The sequence below is a fragment of the Gymnoscopelus braueri genome (assembly GCF_963280865.1).
Source record: "Gymnoscopelus braueri genome assembly, chromosome: 19".
NCBI classification, from domain to species: domain Eukaryota; kingdom Metazoa; phylum Chordata; class Actinopteri; order Myctophiformes; family Myctophidae; genus Gymnoscopelus; species Gymnoscopelus braueri.
In genome coordinates this window covers 12250215-12263749 of record NC_137621.1, presented here as the reverse complement: position 1 = coordinate 12263749, position 13535 = coordinate 12250215, and positions in this window count along the sequence as shown.

Below are 13535 nucleotides of genomic sequence, written 5' to 3'. Positions count from 1 at the left end.
CACGCACACACACACACACTTCCATACATGTGTGCGCGAATGGATACACACAAACACACAAAAGCCTTGCATGCAGAGCACAAGCACGCGAAAACACGCACGCACGCGCACACACACACACACACACACACACACACACACACACACACACACGCACACACGCACGCACACACGCACACACACACACACGCGCACACACACACGCACGCACGCACACACACACACACACACAACCACTTGTCCTGCCCCTCCATTCCCTCAGATAGGCTAATGTTATTACTGTGGTAATTATGCTCATTAGAGCCAGCAGCTGTAGAGAGCCCAGCGCTTGTTGTTCAAACTCCACCCCAACCGAGCCTCTCCTTCACTCAGCATCTCTCTTTATAATCCCCCCCCCCACCACCACATCTCATTTAGAGACATTATTGTGCTCATCTTTGTGTATGCTATGTATAGACAAACTGCATGTTTCACGTTGGAAAAACAGACAGAGCCCATCACATATCTAATTTCCTCTGGGGTTTTGACCCGTTGCTGCTGCTGCTGCATGCACTCTGCAGATGAGGCCTGGTTGTTTGCACTGCATAGTGCAGCCATGGCCCTTTGAATACACAGTGAGAGGAAGGTAAAACATCCGCACTCTGGTTTAAAGCTCCCAAAATTTTAGGCAAATATAATGCCTGATGAAGACCTTTAAGGTCGAAACGTTGTAGCCAGTGCAAAAAAAAAATCCCCCCGTGATTTGCAGTGGTGGAAAGTAACTAAGTACATTTACTTAAGTACTGTACTTAAGTAAAATGTTGAGGTATTTGTACTTTACTTGAGTATTTCCAATTTCCAATACTTTTACTTCTACTCCACTACATCTCAGAGGCAAATATTGTACTTTTACTCCACTACAATTACGTGAAAACTTTAGTTACTAGTTACTTTTCAGATATAAATTATGATATTACGAAACATACATTAACCACTTTAGCCCTATTTTATACATAGGCTATTTGCAAATAGCAGATCTACAAGCTCACAACGCGTCGCTTTGCGACTCGTTGTGAGCTTGTAGATCGGCTATTTTCAAAACATTTGGTACTTTAAGTACACTTTGATGCCAATACTTCTGTACTTTAACTCAAGTAAATTTGGAATTCCGGACTTTTACTTGTAACAGAGTACTTCTGCAGTGCAGTATTGATACTTTTACTTAAGTAAAACATTTGAGTACTTTTTCCACCACTGGCGATTTGGGTCTGGCACCGCTCCGTTGTGAATCCCATTTCCTGCTCCCGAAGTCTGGGGTGACCAATCAAGGCCCAGTATTCAAATGTAGGAGACTGTAATTGGTAGTTGGTTGTAGGTCTAACCAAATGCGTCCAGAGCCATTGTTTTGATCCCGCCCCATGGGAGAAAAAAGCGTCCTCAAAGAAGCACCAGACTCATATCCACGCAGTGATATAGTCTGGCTACGCGAGGCTAGAAACGTTGCACCATTAAATGAAATAAGTTTTGGGAGCTTTAAACCATGTGTGCAGATGTTTTACCTTCTTGATTCTTGCCTTGATGTCCAGCACCTGGCCTATAGATACAAGATGTGTACACACAATCTCCTCTGTGCCTTGAATACACAGTACAATCCTCAGTGTTATAAAGATGCTGTAAGTGAAGAGCAGTTTCTTGTGACACAAGATGGCAGTGTTTTGTCTTCAGTACCGATTGATTGGACAGCTCCTTACTTTCTCCTCTCACTTGACCCCCCCCCCCCCATCTCATTTATTCCAAATGTCATATTTACACTTCATCAAACTGCTTTTTATTATTTAAATGTTTCTGCCACGGTTTACTGTGAGCCTTTTCTCCGATGACGCCTTCAATATGACATTATGAAGGCGTCATAGCCAAAAATATTGGCTATTTGTACTTGACATTTATGTGTAAATGACTCCTACTTTATTGTCTCGAACTGTACACTTCAAACACAAACATGACAGCCACAGTCGCCGGTTTTACATGAGGCGTCATCTTCCGCTTTTTTGAGATTGCCTTTTTGTTTTATTGCTCATACGGGGCGAGAGAGAGCGCGGACAGTGCATGGGACGACCTGTACGCCAGCTAAGCCCCACCACCACAACATCAGGCGTTAAATGTCATGCACAGCCTGTTTTTATTGGCCGATACGGTCCCCGGTCTGCCCTTCTGCTGTCCCTGGAAGCCATTGTTAAGGAGCTGGTTGTTAAGCCATTCAAACCCGGGAACGCATCTGTGTGTAACCACTTTGTCCATTATTTTATACTTTGGGCTATTCAAAAATAGCAGATCTACAAGCTCATAGCGCGGCACCGAGTGCCGTGCTATGAGCTTGTCGATCTGCTATTTTTGAAAAATCTTGAACGTTTTGTGCAAATATTTGAATATATATATTTTTTTAAAGGGAACATTTATAACTCAAATCTTTGCTTCTAGGGGTCCCTGGAACAACAACAATACACTGCTCAAAGAAATGTAGGGAACACTTTGATCCCTTAATTATTTTGAGTTTTCATGAACTGTGTACATACTGCTAACAAAAACTGCTCAAAAGAATGAAGGGATCAAAGTGTTCCCTTAATTATTTTGAGCAGTTGTATTTTGAGATGGGGGTCGGCGGCCAAATGCATGAAAAAGGTTGAGCACCACTGATATAGCAACATACGTTTTTTTCAGAAAACTGTTCGGATTTAGAAGACATTTGTAGAATACCCTAGAAGCAGAGATTTGAGTTACAAAATGTTCGCTTTAAAAAATAATACATATATATTCAAAGATTTGCACACATTTTCACGATTAGAAAAAATATATACATCAGATCTACAAGCTAGTGCCACACTACGAGCTTGTATATCTGCTATTTTTTTAATAGCCAAAGAAATCAAAAACATTACACAGATTCTTTCCCCCGGTCTAAATGGGTTAATGCTGCTGACCAGATGGGGTTCTATCTCCCACAGGTCCGAGCCCAGGGTGTTTACCATCATGCACTGGGCTGTGGATAACAGGTGAGCCTGATGGGCGCCGCCAGCCCGCCGGCCGGCCGGCCAGCCAATCAGAGAGCAGCAGATGTCTGGGCCCTGGCCCTGTAAACCTTTATTTGGCATTTGGGGAACCGGGTGGCGCGCCGAAATAGGAGAGGAGAGAAGAGAGGGAGTGTGGGTTTGATAATGACAACATGTCAACATAAATCACTGTTGGCTGTTTTCTTTCTAGTTGCTTCATTGTTACTTATGGGATTATTACTACCAGTGGTGGGGAAAGTACTTTGTTTTACTTGAGTAAAAGTATCAATACCTCAATGTAGAAATACTCTGTTACAAGTAAAAGGCCTGTGTTCAAAATTGTACTTGAGTAAAAAGTACAAAAGTATTGGCGTCAAAATAAACTTCAAGTACCAAAAGTAAAAGTACTAAAATGTTTGAAAATAGCAGATCTACAAGCTCACAACGCGTCGCGATGTGACGCGTTGTGAGCTTGTAGATCGTCTATTTTCAAATAGCCCATGTATAAAATAGGGCTAAAGTGGTTAATGTATGTTTTATAATATAATCATTTATATCTGCAAAGTAACTAGTAACTAATCTTGTCAAATAATTGCAGTGGAGTAAAAGTACAATATTTTCCTCAGAGATGTAGTGGAGTAGAAGTAAAAGTATTGAAAATTGGCAATACTCCACTAAAGTAAAAAATTCCTCAAAATTATACTTAAGTACAGTACTTGAGTAAATGTACTTAGTTACTTTACACCACTGATTATTATTACAGCCGGTCACTCTAGGTATACGAATGGGTATCCCCCCCACACAATTGCTTCCTGAGTCCCAGATGCACTATAAAGATTTTAAAAGAGGAAACCTCAATTAAATCAAAGTACACAACGACCTGTATTGCGGTAGGAGAGGTCAAGCCGTCTAGCCATTTCATGCACGGCACAAAGATTTGGAAAAGGATTTCCCGGAACGTCCTCGACCTCGTACTAGCAGATCTTCATGTGACAAAATGTTTCCAGCATTAGCAGAGCAGAGCAAACACACTGAACATTCCTTCCCCTGTTTTTCAAGGCAAGGCCATCCCTGAATCGCCAGCCAGATGAGGTATCGTGGCAACCGGCGGCGTGCTAAAGCCGGCCCATGGTGCAGGCGGGCGGGGGACGGGGAGGGGAGACGGGGAGAGCCTTTTAACCCATTAAAACCGGGAAAGCATCCGTGTCATTTTCAGATTTTATTCAAAAAATAGCAGATCTACAAGCTCACGCCAAATACATATAATTTTGGGGGTCCTTCACATGAAGAAGTTTAAGAACCACTGATTTAAATGGTGCATTTATATAGCGCTTTTATCCAAGGCGCTTTACGTAGATTTGTGCATTACATTCACTCACTCGCATGGAAACCGTGCAAGGCACCAACCTGCTCATCGGGAGCAATTAGGGGTTCAGCGTCTTGCTCAAGGACACTTCGACACTATAACTCTGGGGGAGCCCGGGATCGAACTGGTAACCTTGCGGTTACCATCCGGCCGCTGTACCGGCCACTCTACCCCTGAGCCACTGCCAATAGAAACATAAAAACATGTTTTTCAGAAAACTGTTAGGATTTTAGAAGACATCTGTAGAATGGGCCTCATGCAGGGTCTCAATGGGTTAAAGCTTTTGAATCAATCTGCTCTAATGGATCACCTGTGTCCTGCGTGGACGTATGGATTAGCTGGGTGGGAACACCTGTTCCGCTCTGTCAACATGCGGATCGGGTTACCGCCGGCAACACGCTCACCTGGCTTTGACCACTTCCTGTGACTAGACAATATGCTGGCTGGGTCTTATCATGCTGCTGCTCTCTGTGCATAACTACTGTAGGCCATGGTATTATTTGTCTATAATCAGCCTTTCTGCGCTATATTGGCATTTCTTATGATTCACCTGGGATATAAGCTACAAAATATATTTAACCATTGAACCTTAACATCCCTATTATGGGGGGTAGGGGAGCTTGTAGATTGCAGATCTACAAGCTCACACATTTTCTGAGATATTTGGTGTTTAGGGAAAAAGTAAGGGGGGCCTAGTATAGACCCCTGTGGAATCTCGGTCAATGAAGTATATCGTCTCTATCGGGTGAAACCAGTTACTTTTAAAATTCAAAAACAGCAAAAGTAGCAGATCTACAAGATCGAAACACGTCGCTTGTAGATCTGCTACTTTTGTGTGATGCTGTAATATGATCAAATAAGGCGTTAATTTACGGGGGGGAAAAAAAGTAAAAAAATGGAGATAAGAGGTTTCTGCCTGACAGCAACGATACTGTATAGCCCTACAACGATACTGTAGGCAGGCCTATGTTAAATGGTTAAACAGTATGTATACCTTCTGTGTGATGTAAATTCCCCTCCTTGTGATATGATTTGAAATAGTTGGTGTGTGAGAGCAGTGGTGTAAACTAACTAAGTACATTTACTCAAGTACTGTACTTAAGTACAGTTTTGAGGTACTTTTACTTTACTGCAGTATTTCCAATTGCCTATACTTTTACTCCTACTCCACTACATCTCAGATGCAGACTTTAGTTACTAGTTACTTTGCAGATATAAATTATTAAATTATAAAACACCACTTTAGCCCTATTTTATACATCGGCTATTTGAAAATAGCCGATGGACAAGCTCACAACGCGTCGCATCGCAACGCGTTGTGAGCTTGTAGATCTGCTATTTTCAAACATTTAGTTAACTTTTACTTTTGGTACTTTAGGTACATTTTGATACCAATACTATTGTACTTTTACTCAAGTAAATTTAGAATTCCGTACTTTTACTTGTAACAGAGTACTTCTACAATGCAGCATTGATACTTTTACTTAAGTAAAACATTTGAGTACTTTTTCCACCACCGTGTGTGTGAGACACACATAAACAAACGCAGAAGGATCCTGCATTGTGTTTGCAACAATATTCCGGCCTGAATACAGTCCGTTGTTTTCAAGACCAAATAAGGCTCTAATGAGGCCTCTGGAGGTGATTAGGAGGCTAAGCTGCTGGAGCAGAGCAGCCGAGCGGTGCTGAGGCTGCTATCAACAACCTTTCAAGGACAGCTTGCATCCAATACCACACCCAAAGCGCGGGTGTCAAAGTGGGGTCCGGGGACCCCCCAGGGCCAGGGGTCGTCGTTGAGGGGGATTCAGAAGGTTCCCCAGCAAGATTATTGATACTTAGGATCCAAATGCACCCTTAAGGATATCACTGCTGTTGGGCAGAAATCTCATAACTCCATATTCTAGGCTTTTGTGTTTTTTCGTGAATTAACGCCCTATACTTGATCATACTACAGCGTCACACACAAGCATCAAAAGTAGCAGATCCACAAGCTCGAAGTGCGGGCGCGAAGCGACGCGTTTTGAGCTTGTAGATCTGCTACTTATTATACGTTTCCTGAAAAGTGACACAAGACAGAGACGATAATGTAATTCTGAGTGTGTACAAATGGATCCAAATGGACCATTATACGCTCGGCGTTATGGGGGCTCGTGGCCAACACATTGCAAACTGGGGAGGTCCTTGAAATGAAAAATGTTTAAGATCCTCTGATCTAGACCACAGCACCACACCCAAACTGGGAGACGGAGCTCAGTCAGTCAAGGACGGCAAAGAAACAAGCATCACTGAGGTTTGCTCCAGGTGGTTGAGATTTAACATATTTTTAATTCTTTTAAAAAACAAAAAATATTCTGCTACTCAGAAGGGTTTGATGCATTGAGCATGTAGTGTATATGTCTGCCATGGGATGATATTTGGAAGAGTTGTGGGACTTGTAAATGTGGAGAGCAGAGAGGATACCAAGTTGTCTTCTTAATGCTGTTCTTATCGCTGTAGTCAGAGGTCAGATTTATGCCTCAGCATACTCATGTGAGAGAGGCCATTTCAAGGTCTTCAACAGGGGGTCCGTGACCCCTAGGGGGTCCTCAGAGTTACCACAGGGGGGCTGCCAAATCTTTGTGATAGGAACTTTTTTTTTCTGAGGGGAACATTTTCATCCCTTTTCTGAGGGGAACATTGGGCGAAAATAGCAGATCTACAAGCGTTGTGAGCTTGCAGATCGTCTATTTTCGGCAAAGAGGTTTGTGTATGGGGTAAAAAGAGCAGACCAAGTACAAGTTTTCCAAGTATTGAGGTTTTAAGTGGTTAACTGTGTGAAAATACCATAGAGTTATAATTTATCTAGAGGGCGGACTGCCCCGCCTCCAGCTATTCATTTCAATGAAAGTTGCTCACTGGCGTTTGAAGCACCCGGAAGAATATTCTACTTCCGCATTTGGGCACCAAATTTGGGTGCCCAAATGCGAAAGTCTTGAGCACCGAGCAGGTGCACTAGGGTTTCAAACGGTAGAAGCATGCGTCCCCCCATGGCACTATACTTGGTCTGCTCCTTTCCCCCCCCCCCATTGCACCAAAAATACCAATCTACAAGCTCACAACCCGTCGCTGAATGTCAGGTTGTGGGACATACCCACTTATTTTCTCCAGGTGGTATAGCCTATAATCATTCTAGAACACTGTGGGCATGGGGTCGCCTCGTGGCTCGTATAGTGAGGCCTCACAGGCTATAGTCTGTATTTGCTGTCATCTCTATTATCCCCCGATGATGAAACGATTAGCTAGCAACCGTTAGGCTAACCACAAAGCCAGCAGGGTGATGGATGGGCTAAGTGATAGACTTGGGCGGTTGGTTGGGGGGCTTTGTCCCGCATCTCTGACACCTTCTATCTTGTGATCCATCCAGGGAACATCCCCCCCCCCCAACACACACGCGCGCACACACACACACACACACACACACACACACACACACACACACACACACACACACACACACACACACACACACACACACACACACACACACACACACACACACACACACACACACACACACACACACACACACACACACACACACACACACGTTTGTATTATACTCCTGAGAACATGAACATTCTAGGACAGCATCGAAAATAGCTGAAGAATAGCCGAAAATAGCAGCTCTTCAAGCTTGTAGATCGGCTATTTTCAGTTTTTTGATTGATTGAATACATTATTAGTCCGAAATGTAAACAGCTCATGGTACAGTCAGACATTAAGGCTAAAAGGATAACACACAAAAAAGGTCCTGGGGACTTGTTTCGGTGCACGACATCAGCTCACAACCATGTATAACTCAGGTATAACTTTAACCCCATAAACCCTAAACCTAACCTGTAAATGCCTGATCCTAAAACTCTAACCCAAGCCTGATCTTTTCCTCATCTCAAAAAGTATTTTTAACCCATTAAGACCTGGAACGCATCTGTGTCACTTTAGATTTCTTTGGGCTATTCAAAAATAGCAGATATACAAGCTCATATCGCGGCACCGAGTGCCGCGATATGAGCTTGTATATCTGCTATTTTTGAAAAATCTTAAAAAATAAATGTTTTCGATTTTTTTCAAAAAACTGTTAGGATTTAGATTTTTTTTAAGAATCGCCTCAGGTCTTAGTAACCATACAGAAACTCTGGTGAGGACCAGGAAAATTGTCCTCACAATTTATCACTATTTCTCAGATTTGTGGGGATATTTGGCCCTCAAAACTATATAATGCAAGTACGCACGCGCACACGCACACACACACACACACACACACACACACACACACACACACACACACACACGCACACGCACACGCACACGCACACACACACACACACACACACACACACGCCGCCCCCACCAACCAACCCAACCCCCCGGATCCAACCCTGTTACCCCCACCAGCTGCCCCTGACCCCGCTGCCTCTGCTCGCCATGTGCTGGGAGTCAAAGGGGTCCCCCTCTATCAGTCATCAGAGAGTGGCACCCCACCACCCCCACTGCCGCCACCACCCACCCCCCACTAAATCACAATCAATCGTTTGGCAGACAGAGACGGATTGGGGCGTTCTCGACCCTATACCTTTTACCGCGGGCCTCTGTCCCTCCAACGGGGCTGCTGTCACTGATGGATAATAGAGAGGATTTCAACGGGGTCCCATCAAGAAGTTATCCGTCCTCTTTTGGGGACGAAACCGTCCAACAGCATGTATGGGACGGAGGGGGGACGGGGGACGCCTGGTTCTCCTTTTAATGCCGTTATAATGACCGCCGATCGTTTTTTTTTTTCTAAATCCCATTCAGAGCGCCATTGAGTTTAATAAGAACGGCATCAGTCAGATCAATGGTTTGACCATTTTGATATCTCTTTGTTCCTATGATAATAATGTAATAATGAAGTTTATAGCAGTGGTTTTCATGTCAAGGACCCCCAAAATGATATGTATTTGGCACATCTAAAAATGATTTTTTTTCCAGGGACCCCCAGAAGCAAAGGTTTGAGTTGAAAAAATATATACATATTCAAAGATTTGCACACATTTTTCACGATTTTTCAAAAATAGCAGATCTACAAGCTCATAGTAGATCATGGCACTCCCCTTAGAACCAATGGTTTATAGCATATGAAAAGTAACCACCATGCCATCATTTAAAATAATATAACACTTAATGCACCACAGAGCACTATGTTGGTCATTAAAGTACCAAAAGGTATTATCATCAGACCTAATCGTTTCTGTTAACAGCACATATCCTGAGGCTGTGAAGGCCCTTAAGTCCTCATCATCTGGTAAGAACATTACCTGAACTTGTTTCTCTGATAAGGGCTTTAATTCTATGCATCACTCACCTGTTCTTTTTTTGTTGTTGCCGTTTTTGTCTGAGCTTGCACATACTGTATCTAAATTCCTGTTGATGTCTCATCGACGTGGCAATAAAGTATTGATGTTGAAGTTGAAGTTATTATCAGGCAAAAAACATAAATTCTGCTTGTGGGTGAATCAATCGTTTACCACAGCTTTGTGTAGGACTTAGAAAAGATGGACATAAATTCTGCTTTCATGCGTCACTTTCGAAAAATAAGTCCTGGCATTGTGCCTTGAGGTCATCGTGTGTATGTTGGAGGATTAGCTGTCTAGTGCTTTGTGATTTACCTCCAACGGTACCGATTGCACCTTCCACATGTGAGCTGACAAACACGTGTCGTCGGCCCCACATGTCATAACACCGTGATTGAGAGTGAAAGATCTAAAGCCTGATTTATACTGTGTACATGCACACCGGTGTCATGCACGCCGAAAACAGCAGATCTACAAACTCACAAGGCGTTGCAATGCGTCGCGTTGTGAGCTTGCGGATCTGCTCATTTCTGTATAAATCAGGCATTATTGTGTGTCCACTGCCTCTGCCTCAAGGAGGCATCATTCACATGTAGATGTGTGTCCTTCTGAATTTCCATTCAAGATAAGGTGTTTACACAAACAAAAGAAAAGGACGGCGAATGAGCTACTGGGTTCTTCATTTGATTAACCCATTCAATCCGGGAACGCGTCTGTGTCATTTTAGATTTTAGCTACAACCGTTGTTTTATACTTTGGCTATTCAAAAAAATAGCAGATCTACAAGCTCGTAATCTGCTATTTTTGAAAAATCTTGAAAATTTGAGAAAATCTTTTGCAAAACTTTTGTTCCAGGGACATCCAGAAGCAAAGATTTGAGTTCCAAATGTTCGCTTTAAAAATATATAAATTCAAAGATTTGCACACATTTTCAGGATAAAAAAATAAATAGCAGATCTACAAGCTCATAGCGCGGCACTCGGTGCCGTGCTATGAGCTTGTATATCTGCTATTTTTGAATAGCCCAAAGAAATCTAAAAATGACACAGATGCGTTCCCGGTTTGAATGGGTTAACTAATCATAGTCTTTGTACTTCTACTCGGAGGTCTTTGGAGGGCCGGGCCGGGCCGGGTCAGGCGGTCTGATTACCCTATGCATGATTGCTGAAGCTATGGCACACGAATCAATTCAAGGAACTCAACTCCATACAGTATAGCCAACGACAGTGATTAAGCAGACAATTAAGCCGCGCAGTGAGTTTATGTCTGTTTAATCCCCCTCGCTCTCGGCCCTGATGATCAGCAAGGACCCTGGACGCCAAGAGAGTTGGAGTGGGGGGTGATGATGGGGTCTTTAAAATCTCCCCTGAGTGCGGAGCGGCTGCAGCTCGTTTGTGATTAGCTCGGATGTAAAAGAGTACATTCTGTACAGGAAAGCCTTGTCCGGAGCTGTTTATTGCGGCTTCACGTGGTGGTCGGGACACAAATGAAAAGCATTTGCAGACGCCAGTGCAGGAGGTGAAGAAAGAGAAAGAGACTATAGAGGTCAACAGTGTGGTGCCGGAAGTAAAGATCACAATCATTTTCTGCATAGATAATTGTATTATCAGCTATAATCCAATGTACAGTACTTAGGCAGCGTGTCCTACAAAGCCTTTTTTCCCAGATGAAAACTCAATCGGTGCTCTCCTAAAAAATGCTTCCAAGCGCCCCGAGTTGAAAATATTTCAACTGTCAGACACGTCTCATTACGCTGTGTTTCCAGCATTGCGTATACATACATACACGGCGCTTCCAAATGTGTTGGTGGACACAGCGCCTTGCCATGAGCAACGTGGTTGCAAAACAATGATACTGCTGTGCTGCAGAAGCCACGCGTCTGTATGCAATCAATCTAGTTTGAAGAAAAACATGTTTTCTTCGCGATGTCATGGAGAGATATTTCACTACCCACAATGCTAAAGTGTAACAGTGACATCTCTGATTGGTGGGACTTGCGTTGCTATTGGAAATGTAACTGGCACCTTGAATGTCATGTGAGTTTCTGTTACACTAGAAACTCACATGACTTTGAGTTCTTTGGAGGGCCGGGCCGGGTCAGGCCTGTCTGATTACCCTATGTATGATTGCCTGGAGACACGATCATACATTGTCATAAAAAAACCATTACATGTAAACTACAATATTTTGCAAAACTATTACAAATACTATAATAATGACAATAACAGTTACATTAAAGAAGAGGGGCGCCGATGGCCTAGTGGTTAAGGTGCATACAACATGGGCGATTATGCAGTCTGACAGCGAGTCGGGGGTTAGATTCCCAAGCCCGACGGCCTTTGCTGCGTGTCACTCACCGTCTCTCTCTCTCTCCCTGTCTCTCTGTCACTCTTCACTGTGCTATCCAATAAAGGCAGAAAAGCCCTAAAAAATATCTTTAAAAAAACCTTAAGAAGAAGCAAGCTAAACAATCATTTGATTGGAAGCATTGGAAAATGCATGTGCAATGTTTTATGGGTTGAGTAGTTCCTCAGTCTTAAAATATTGTACAAAGGCCCTTGGTTTTCCAATTACTTTTATGAATGGAACCAAATGTCATGACATTAAAAAATAAATTTATGGGAAATTCTCTTCCGGAACCAACGCCGTTCAAAAAGTCGTCGGTCACTGTCGATCACTATTTTGTTGTCGAATGTGACACAACGTATCCGATGACGTCTCCTCTACATCACTTCCCGAAAAGCCAAACTAGGTAGTCTAGCTTCCGCCTCACGACTCAAGCCCACAGGCGTGTGTGTGTGTGTGTGTGTGTGTGTGTGTGTGTAGAAACTCCATGTCCTTCTGCGTGACTGATCTTGTTTGATAGAGCTCATTATGCAAACTGCTCCCAACTCCTGCCACATAATTAGTCCTTAATTAATTTGAATGAAATCTTTCATCTGTCTCTGTCCTTCCATTTACAACCTGATATTAATTTCAGGAGGGGAAATGGTAGCCTGGCTGATGAAAGACTGATCTAATTAATCAAGTATCTTTTCTCTCTCTCTCTCTTTTTTGAGGGAATAATAATAATAAGTGCGATGAGCAGAGTCTGATTAACCCTATTATATTGCCTAATTACGGGGATGATTTAACAATCACGGAAGTAGCACGATTATAAGAGAATGCAAATTATGCCGTCTAATGAAGAGTGTGTCAACTTTGGGGATTCTTTGTTTGGAAATTGTGGCATTCCAAATTATATATCTCATTTGGCTTGTTGACTTGTTGTGCACCCCAGATTATTCAAGGACCTGTTAACATTTCTCACACAAACGCATGCAGAACGCATTGAACTCCATATCATCCCTATTCTGGGCATGCCATAATAATAGGCAAACATTCAGAGAAAATAGCAGATCTACAAGCGTCGTCGTTGTGAGCTTGGTTCTTTTTGGCGAAGAGATTTGGTGTAGAGGAAAAAGGGAGGGGGCCTTAGGGTCAACAACTTGGTTATCACTATCTATAACACAACGTTAAGATACCCATATACCTGTCCTTCAAAAACGTAAATTAAGTCCACAATCACAACACCAGAGGCAGCTCCACTGATCACGTCCAACCCAGATTTGACACAAACAAGGGGTTAAATTCACTCTCCTGCTATGACACAAAAATGTGGAATGCCCGACCAAAAGCCGTGAAGGAGTGTAAAACCCTACTCTCCTTCAAAACTGCCCTAAAAGAGTACCTACTGTACAGGTGGCTGCAATTCGAAACTGGCCCCTGTAAAAG